The 10264-nt window shown below is 47.9% G+C and overlaps 1 protein-coding gene across 1 annotated transcript in view; it reads right to left on the bottom strand.

The window, feature by feature from the left end:
• nob1 (NIN1 (RPN12) binding protein 1 homolog) overlaps window positions 1-10264 on the bottom strand; it is a 36393-nt gene that overhangs the window by 19764 nt on the left and 6365 nt on the right. The window lies entirely within an intron of this gene.

Genomic DNA, 10264 nt, shown 5'->3' with positions numbered 1-10264 from the left:
ATGTGTTCAGGTTCAGGCACAGTGTCTGATGTGTTCAGGTTCAGGCATAGTGTTTGATGTGTTCAGGTTCAGTGTCTGATGTGTTCAGGTTCAGGTACATTGTCTGATGTGTTCAGGTTCAGGCACAGTGTCTGATGTGTTCAGATTCAGGCATAGTGTCTGATGTGTTCAGGTTCAGGTACAGTGTCTGATGTGTTCAGATTCAGGTACAGTGTCTGATGTGTTCAGGTTCAGGGTCTGATGTGTTCAGGTTCAGGCACAGTGTCTGACGTGTTCAGGTTCAGGTACAGTGTCTGATGTGTTCAGGTTCAGGTAGTGTCTGATGTGTTCAGGTTCAGGCACAGTGTCTGATGTGTTCAGGTTCAGTGTTTGATGTGTTCACTTATTACCGGTGGGCATGGTCCCAAACACCTGCGAAAAACAAGGGACCACTGTATATATATACATACATATATATATGGTAAATGGACTGTACTTATATAGCACCTTTCTATCTTATTTCAAGATACTCAAAGCACTTTACCCTACAATCTGTGTCCTCATTTACCCATTCATACAGCACTCTACTAGATCTCTACAAAGCTAATTGAACAAATCATTCTAAAGAGACTAGGGCTGCAACAACAAATCGATAAAAATCGATGATTAAAAGTGTTGGCAACGAATTTCATTATTGATTTGTTGTATCGCGCGATTTAAGCCCCCAGTATACTGCCGCATACATCCATACGCAGAGGTATGCACGTACATACGCAGAGGTACGTGCGTACCCCCCAGCATACCCTCCGTGCAAAGTTCACATTTTTACGACCGCGTACGTGGTGTCACACAACAAACTGCTCAGCGACGGACTGTTCTATTTCGTATAAGCTTCGCCCTGTAAGGCTGTCGCTGATGGGTTTATCCCGATATGCGAAGCATTGCACTGAAAAATTTAGCCCACGCCCACCTGCTGTGTGGGCCCCACCCAGTCCGTATAAGTTACGTTAAGAGCGGGAAATCGGCTCCCATTTTTTCTTCAGCAAGCTAATAGCACTGTCAAAAGAACGAAGAAGGAAAGTTGTAGATGAACAACCTTTGTTAAGAATGCTTGACCCGGCACGTCGACCTCCGGTCGTCCGGTGAGCTCTCCTCCCCGAGGAGAAGCTGACGAGCAGTCTTGTTTCAAGGTAAGCACCGAGGAATATTTCTCAGTGACAGGTCGCTACACGCTGGACAACGCTATCTTGTAATTTTCCTCTTATCGCCGACCCTCGGAGTGAATCGGATGGTTCCTCCGGGACAGGCGGCGCTCAGCTGCAGCCCCCCGCTGCTCATTCCCTTCTAGAGAGTGTAGTGTCGGTGGAGGGGGACTGAGCGAATGCTCACCTCATCTCGCCTCGTTTCGCATCGGCGATCACACCGCTCCCGGCCGACGGCGCCCTCTGGGGTTGCCCAGCATAACCCAGGAGGCGGCTGACATGAAGGGACCCTTTTTAGGTCCCACGCTTTTTCCCGCCAGTTCGGATGATCCGGCGGGAAGGTTGTTTTTACTAGGTTCCATTCCGGCTCACCGTCTTGATCCATCTGGCCTCGTTTTCCCAACAGGATGTCCTATGGGCGAGGCCACAGCCGGTTTTCCTGGTAGATTGGGGGGGCCAGTCTCCACAGTCCGCACCCATCTCCAGAGCAGGGGTTCACCGAGCGGAAAGTCCTTTAGTGCCCCCTGGAGCCGAGCCTGACGGAGGCTTCATTAGAGCAAGATGTCCAGGTGGACCAGCGTCCCGTGCCTCCGGTTAGCGTAACCCAGACGGTGACACCGCTCTCCAACTGAGCTCACCAGCATGCGTTCCAGACGGCTGCAGCGAACAACACGTTACGCTGTTGGCGTACACGTTCAGAGGCAGGAAGAGACGGTGGGCCCTCTGACCTTTGGCTCGCTCCGCTCTCGTAGCGGCTGTTCGCTAACGATGCTATCGGCCCCTGCAGTACGCTCCGTCCGCAGGGCAGCTGATGTCATCCCCAACCGGTGCGCCTCTTTTGCTGTCTGCCGCCCCGTATCGCAGACGGAGAATGAGGTCCCAGAGGTTCTCCTGGCTCATCACTCCACCTTCTTCTAAGGAGAGCTACAGAAGCTTCTGTTGGAGGGCCTTTTCATCAGCAAGAGATCATTTCAAGATGCTCCACGGCTGCACAATGCCTCCCCAGCTCTGCTACGCCAGCCCCTCCCGTCAGACGTTCCCGGCATCCGGAAGTTCAATTTTTCCCGGACTTCGCCAACAGGGGGCCCTCTAGGACAAAAAACAGAGCTCAAGGGAAGATAACCAGGTGTCGGTTTGCTGGAGGTGTGTTGATGACACAAGATGTGGAATAACATCATTTTATGATGAAGTGTCTTTTAGCCAGGCTGTCAGCACGGATGATCTGACAAGCGGCCCCATCACACACACTCATCACGAATGAGCCTTTTAAGGTTGTTTCATTCACTGGGGCGGTGCCAACACGTGCTCGCGCAGCCTTCACCTATAAGGCGCTGCGTTATGAAAGCGCGCACGCAGCTCTCAGCACCCGCCGTTCACGTCAACGTTAACGTGAGACCGCGGTACGAGCCCAGTAACGTATCTCGCTCTCGGTAGGAGCGACACGCGTTTTCATCGCAGTGGTGTCAAACGCGCGCTCCCGCGGCGTCAACAGTTTCACAAGCCTCACAGAAGCTCCGCTCCATCATCCTCAAAGAAGGTTTTCTGAATTAATACTGCAGCTCGTGGAATCACTCAAAAGCTCACGTAATTCGCAGCCAAGAATGAACGTGTTTCTGCAGACTGAGCCCAGTGGTAACCTCGCCCCACCGATGCCGCGCGCCGCTTCCTGACCGCACCAGCATCAAACGCACGCTCCCGCGGCAATCCTGGCTTAAGGCGTCGCATGAATGAGGGCGCGCACACACGACTCTTCAGGGCACGTCGGCTCATACGTGCACCCGCTCCCCGAGCGTTTACACGGAGCAGCTGCACACAAAGTGAGCAAAACACATGAGCTGCGTCCCGCAGCATCAGCAAACGCACAAACGATTTGCATGCTCGGGGGCGCGCACTTTTTCTTTCTCCTTTAGCGCGCACCAGCTCACATCAGCATGCATGTGAGTTTCACAGCATAAACGCGTGCCCGCTTTGTAACTTTATAAACGAGTGGCAAAGAGCGCGCGCTCCAGACGGATAGGCGAACCGTTTTCATCTGGGGGTTCACGCTGCAGTACAGCTCAAACCTGGTGTGGATGAACTCTAATGACGTTTTCTGTCATTTCTAGAACAGATCTCGTCCCCTCTCGCAGAAGCTCAGGAAATTCTGATTTAAATGTAATTTTCCAGAGTCTCAGAAGGAGAGGAAAACACAGGGTTCCTCTCTCGTCACTCCCTGGTCCCAACAAACCGGAAAGATGAGATTTATTCTAGATTTGTCTATTTTGAACTGTGAGAAACACTCCATTAATGCGCCCAAGCCGCTCTGCAGCCGCCGCACAGAGCATGGAGGAGAATTCTGCTTTATCTGGACACCTGCTGCTGCTGAGCAGTTTGTACAGACAGGTGGCAGCAGTGCAACTCACGTGAACCGGTTGAGTGATATCAGCTGTTTCCGTCAGCAGACCTACATCACACATGTCAGATTTCACAGAGGCACACACATTTAACGAGCTGTGGGGGCATTGTGGTTCTCTACACAGCAGTTCATTTAAATGTTTTTGGAGTGTCGCACGGGTTTTTTTTAATGTGATTCAACACTTTGCCTTGAGCTGCAGAATCATCAGGGTTTTGATTCACACAGACAGCAAGTGACTGTTGCATACATAACTGGCAGGAGATGTATGCGCTCAACCCATGTGCCACATTGTGAGACAGATGCTGTGTGGGGCACACCCAATCTGCTCTCCATTGGAGTAGGGTACATCTCATGTATTCTGAACAGGGGGCGGATGTGATGTCCAAAGACGGTCCTTTGCGGCACGGGGACCTGGGACCTTCCACCCAGAGCTATGGCTCAAATGCGGCAAAAATCCTGTGAGCGCCTGTGGACGTGTAGCAACACGAGAGAACGCTCAATGTCAACTATAATTATCATGGAGCCACGGGACGATCCACCGCTGGGGTGGACGTGTCTGCTCACAGCCTGTGGTTGTAATGCTTTTTCACCTCCCTCTCTCCCTCTTGATATCACGGTTTTCTGAACCGAGCTCAGGAGGAGGGACTGACAGCTCCTCTGTCCCAAGTGCGTGAACGCATCATGGTTCCCAGGCCTACGACACTTGTTATCGGGGCGCTCATGGAACCTGCCGTGGAGGGAGGACGCTCTCCTCCAGGCGGGAGGAGCGACCAGGAGTTAATCAGAATAGGCCAGCACCTGTGGTCTGGCTGCTGTGCAGATCTTTTTGAGAGGATGGATCTCTCTCAAGATGTAGTGCGTACGATTCAGGATTCACGTGCTGCAACCACCACAGCGCTGTTAACATCGTCAGTTTTTCAGCGCTGCTGTGCAGAGAAAGGTGTAGAGGCCATTTCATGTTCACTAGGTCGTGTGCCGTCCTCTCTGCAGCAGCTGATGGACAGAGATCTGGTGTTCAGCTCGTGTAAAACGTTCACTGCGGCCATCTCTTCCTGTCACGAAATTTTCGAGACAGAACAGCTTTAATCATCTGCTGATGAAACATTTTGTAAAAGGTGTACAAAGAAGGCGTAGTGGCCACTTCATGTCCACTGGACGACATGCTGTCCTTTTCTGCAGCAGTCGGACAGAAATCTGGTGTCCAGCATGATAATCGTATGCTGCAGCCATGTTTTCTTTTTGTCTCAAAGTTGTCGGAGACAGAACAACCTTTAATCATCCTCTGACGGAGCATTTTGACTCAGATTGAAATAGCAGCTGTGGGCCTGTTTGTGACACGAGAAAACGCTCAGTATCAATTATGGCTTTCTCTGAGCCCACGAGACGAACCACCACTGGGGGTGGATGCATTTGCTCACAGCCCATGGCCCAAAATGCTTCTGTACGCGTTTTCCTCCACCTCTTCTGATTTTACGGTTCCTGAACCGAGTTCAGGAGGAGGGATTGACAGCTCTCCTGGTGGCCCCCGAACGCGTGAGCGCACCATGGTTCCCAGTCCTGCAACGCCTGCTGTCGGGGCGCCCATGGAAACTGCCGTGGAGGGAGGACGCTCTCCTCCAGGCAGGAGGAGCGATCAGGAGTTACCCAGAAATAGGCCAGCACCTGTGGTCTGGCCGCTGAACGGATCCGCTTAGAGAGGATGGGTCTCCCACAGGATGTAGTGCGCACAATTCAGGTTTCACGTGCTGCATCTACCACAGCGCTGTACACATCAAAGTGGACAGCTTTTCAGCGCTGGTGTACAGAGAAGGGTGTAGAGGCCACCTCATGTCCATTAGGTGACATGCTGTCCTTTCTGCAGCAGCTGATGGACAGAAATTTGGCGTCCAGCACGTTTAATACGTACACTGCAGCCATCTCTTCCTGCCACGAAGGGTTCGGAGACAGAAAAGGTTTTAATCATCCGCTGATGAAGCGTTTTCTAAAAGGTGTACAGAGACGCAGGCCTGTTTCACACCCACTTGTTCCACAATGGGATTTAACACTGGTCCTGCAGGTCCTGATCAAAGCTCCATTTGAGCCTCTGGATCCGGTTCCAATTAAATTCTTGTCTCTTTAAACAGCCCTGCTGCTGGCTTTAACATCCGCTAAGAGTGAGTGATTTATCTGCCCTCTCTGTCGCTCCGTCATGTCTCAGAATTCAGGCTGACAGCAGCTCAGCTGATTTAAGACCAAACCCAGCTTTTATGCCTAAAAACATCACAAGCTCTTTTAAATCAAGAGCAATATCGTTCACCCCCCCCCCCCCCCCAGATCAGAAGAAGTAGCGTCTTATCATCTCCTCTGTCCGGTGTGGGCGTTGACGTGTTACATAGCGCACACAGCTGTAATGCGTCAACATTTGTTTGTGCATTATAGAGATGCATCTGCAGGTCGCCCGTTATCCACCCAGCGCTTGTCACACTGGCTGTGTGAGGCCATTTCTGAAGCCTACAGAGCATCAGATTTAGAGCCTCCTGTCAACCTCAGAGCACACTCGACCAGGGGTATCGCATCTTCGACTGCCTTGCATAATGGTATGACAATGCAGGACATTTTGCACTGCGACCGCATGGTCAACACCCTGCTCATTCATTCACTTTTATCTATGCGATGTGACGGCTCGTTCCATGATATATTCTGTCCTTAGTGTTTACAGAATGAATATTGTTGTTTCATGGAACTCCGTTTAACTCACATCTGTCTGCATGCATTACAGTGTGAGATGTTGTTATCAATCACAAATTGTGATTGTTATTTTGGTTCTATTGTCATTAATCAGTCCATGACTATTGTTACCAATCAGTTCATTTGATTAATAATCAGCTCTCCTGTTATTATTAATCTGTTCATACTGTTCATCCGTAAACCGGTTGGTTCATGACTCTTTTCAGCATTGTTCCCTCCCCGTTTAATTTTCCCGGGACACATAATTACGCAATGCGTAATTACGCACATGGGGAGCTGAGTGACAAGACGTTTTGTGGGCAAGCTTCTGCTTCATACGGTGTTCGAATGGACCCAGTGAGGCGAGGACAACATCCGCTTCGCCCTTAACCCATCAGCGACAGCCTTAAAGGGCGAAGCCTATACGAAATAGAACGTTGGTTACGTACTGTAACCCCAGATTCTATGAGTATAAGCGTAGCCCTTTAAGCGTCGGGCCTCACTGGCTCCTAAATGGCTGAAGAAAAAGCTATTTTGGGAGCCGATTTCCTGCTCTTAACGTAATTTATACGGATCGGGTGGGGCACACACAGCAGGTGGGTGTGGACTAAATTTTTCAGTGCAATGCTTCGCATATCGGGATAAACCCATCAGCGACAGCCTTAAAGGGCTACGCTTATACTCAGAGAATCTGGGGTTACAGTACGTAACCAACGTTTTGTATGTGACACCAATGTATTAAATTCCTCTTCTTCATCTCTGATCTGGCCTTTTCTTTTGTTTTTTTGCCAAGAGGCAGTGATCTCTTCCTCCTCCGTTGATGCAATGACTGAAATGGTGAGAAATGGAGGAATTTGTCACGAGCGAATTAAACTCAGGTCCAGCGTGGCTGCGGGAGGGTCTGGAGATTTCCTGGTGGGCTGGTCTGATGTGTGGGCTGTAAAGCCAGCGCTGTTTTTTTTTTTAATTTTTAGATCTTTTTATTAACAACATATAAACACAGAACACTGCACACAGAACACTGCTGCGTGGGGCTGCCAGCGCTCGCTTTTTTCTTTTTTCTGACCTGTCAATCAATCCAGTATGCTTGTCAGCAAATGACCAATTGGCGACCTCAATTTGTCCCGAAGGTAAACGCCCCTTGTCTGTGAAGCTGCTCTACAGCTTGAACCCTCTGCGTACAGTACACGCGTACGTACGCGTGAACGGACATGCGCGGCAGTATACTGGAGCCTTAAGCGTCTTTCATGGCGCTGCGGAGCCATTTTGTTCACGGGCAGTGCATTGTCAATGCTGACTGACTGAATAAAGTTTGAAAAAAAAACATGCAGCGCGAGTTGAACAGAGCGCGGGGGGAGGTGGAAGCAGAGTAGAGGCAGTTTTCAAAGGAAAATAAGTAAATTTTACAAATGACTGACGCAGCGAAAACTGTTCGACCAAAGTCCTCCAAAGTGTGGGAGCACTTGACAAAGATAAAAACTGCGCAACATGCAGCTTTGAAAAGTGACGACACGACACGAGAGAACCACGGAGATGAAACGTAAACATGTCGGAGTCACGAGGAGGAAGAAGGAGCATCAGCTGACACAACTCGTCATGTGTTGCAGGTGAGTCTACAATATTCTACTTTTTTTCTGTTTCCAAGTGAGAAAACGTAACGTCAGTCTGTCTGTAGCTGAAGCTGCTGCTTGTTTGTTATCTGATTAATGACAGTGATAGAGAACGTGTGTTACATTTATTTAATTTAATAGGTACAAGCAGTGGGGAGTGGTGGCACAGAGGTTAGAAGATGGGCCTGTGATCGAAAAGTCACAGGTTCAACTCTCGGTACAATCAACATCAAAATCAAAAAAATGTGGGTGGAAAAGATGAAACACCCACACCCGCCTCCACCCTCATTCGCCCCACTCTGGGCCCGAGCAAGGCCCTTAACCCTCATCTGCTCCCTAAACAGGTCTCTCTTCAAAATGAGTTCTCGTGGCTCAATGAGACTACCTGTATAAATAAAGGGTAAATGAAAAAGAAAAAAAAAAAAGCTGTTGCTTGTTTGTTAGTTGATTAATGACTGTGATAGAGAACGTGTGTTACTTTTTATTTCAATTTAAATGGTACAAGCAGTGTTTAAATGTGATTTATAAATAAATCTAACACAAAGATAATAATTCAACTTCAACTTTTAATTTGCTAACAAAGTCTGAAGACACTGCACTGTATGGCAGGATGAATTGCATTTAAACAGGAATTAAAGTAATTTATTACATCTACTCAAATGTGTGTAATAAAGTATTTTATGTGTGTGTGTGTTTAATTGCTCTTTTAGCTACTTCTGCCTGAACCTAACGCTGTAAGTGAAACAAGGCATTTCTTGAGTTGCTGTAAATTATGCTATAATACATAAATACTCTTTCTCATTCCAGAAAACAACAACAAACAATGACAGCCTTCATGATGGAAAGACATCATGGACACCACAGCAGCAGCTGTCTTCACTGAAAGCATCCAGAACATGATCGTCACAGACACGAGGCCTCTGTCAATGGTTGAAGACGAAGGCTTCACTACAATGATCCACACTTTTAATCCAGGTTATACTCTTCCCTCAAGGACACATTTTACAAAGTAGCTACATATTGTGCAGGTATAAAGCATACATTTCAGTCCAACATTTTTCAGTCAGGTCATCAGGACAGTTTCTTTTTTTTGTGCTGAAACGTTTCGCCTTTGGTCCGGAAGGCTTCATCAGTCAAGGAAACACACAACAAAACTGATTCTTCCCCCAATAGCTTACTCCAAAGTGGAACAAACCAGTTCTGCTTGTGATAAGATGGTCTCTTTGGTACACCCCTCCTCCATTGCTGGCCCTCTTCCTTGTTGACAGTCTTGTCAAACTGGTTGAAAACAACAAAAATAACATCTTATCACAAGAGTTCCTCAGGGCTCAGTGCTTGGGCCAATACTCTTTACTTTATATATGCTTCCATTAGGTAAAATTATTAAACAGCATGGGATAAATTTTCATTGTTATGCTGATGACACACAATTATATTTGTCCATTCAACCCAATGAATCCAATCAGCTACTTAGACTACAAGCATGTCTAAAAAAGTTAAATCTGGTCCTCTGGACATTCAAAAAAACAAAACAAAGCAAAACAACAAAAAAATGTAGAAACGTTTCGTCTCTCATCCGAGAGACTTCCTCAGTCTGAGGTGCTCAGTCTCTTAAATAGCACCTTCTTAGAGTGGATCAACCAGTTTTGCTGCTGACAACCAAAACCAGCTGATCACATGCTCAAGAAGGACCATCAGCATAACAATGGATCATTAGCACACTGATGGCTGTTTACTATTCACAGAGGGCTGAGTGATACTAGCAATCACAGCATTGTAAGAGGGGGACAATTGAACATGTAGGCCTCCACCCCTGTTTAACGATGGATGATTTCTTTTCACAAAGATTTAAGACCAGTCGTTAGTATGATTAACTCTGTCACGTACAATGTTTCCAAATATCTGGCGTCTGTACTCATCCCTTTAGTTGGCAGCTCAGAACACCACATACAGAACACCATGGACTTTGTGGATAAGGTGAGGGATGTCATCATGGAGACTGATGAAACAATGGTCTCTTTTGATGTCACATCACTCTTTACGTGCATTCCTGTTGATGATGCAGTAGAGGTGGTCAGTTTAAGATTAAAATCAGACACCACTCTGAGCAGCAGGACCACGCTTTCCACAGAACAACTGTGTCAACTCTTGAAACTGTGCCTGCAGTCAACCTACTTCACATATGGGGAGCAATATTATAGGCAGAAACATGGGTGTGCTGTGGGGTCTCCAGTTTCTCCTATTGTTGCCAACCTGTACATGGAGGAGGTAGAAAAGAGAGCCTTGACGTCCTTTTCAGGGACACCACCAAGTCATTGGTTCAGGTATGTTGACGACACCTGGGTTAAAATTAAATCTCAGGAAGTCCAACA

The sequence above is a fragment of the Nematolebias whitei genome, chromosome 2, assembly GCF_014905685.2.
Source record: "Nematolebias whitei isolate Nwh7 chromosome 2, NemWhi1, whole genome shotgun sequence".
NCBI lineage: Eukaryota > Metazoa > Chordata > Actinopteri > Cyprinodontiformes > Rivulidae > Nematolebias > Nematolebias whitei.
The sequence above is the reverse complement of the archived record's forward strand: the minus strand, read 5'-3'. Positions and strand labels throughout refer to the sequence as shown.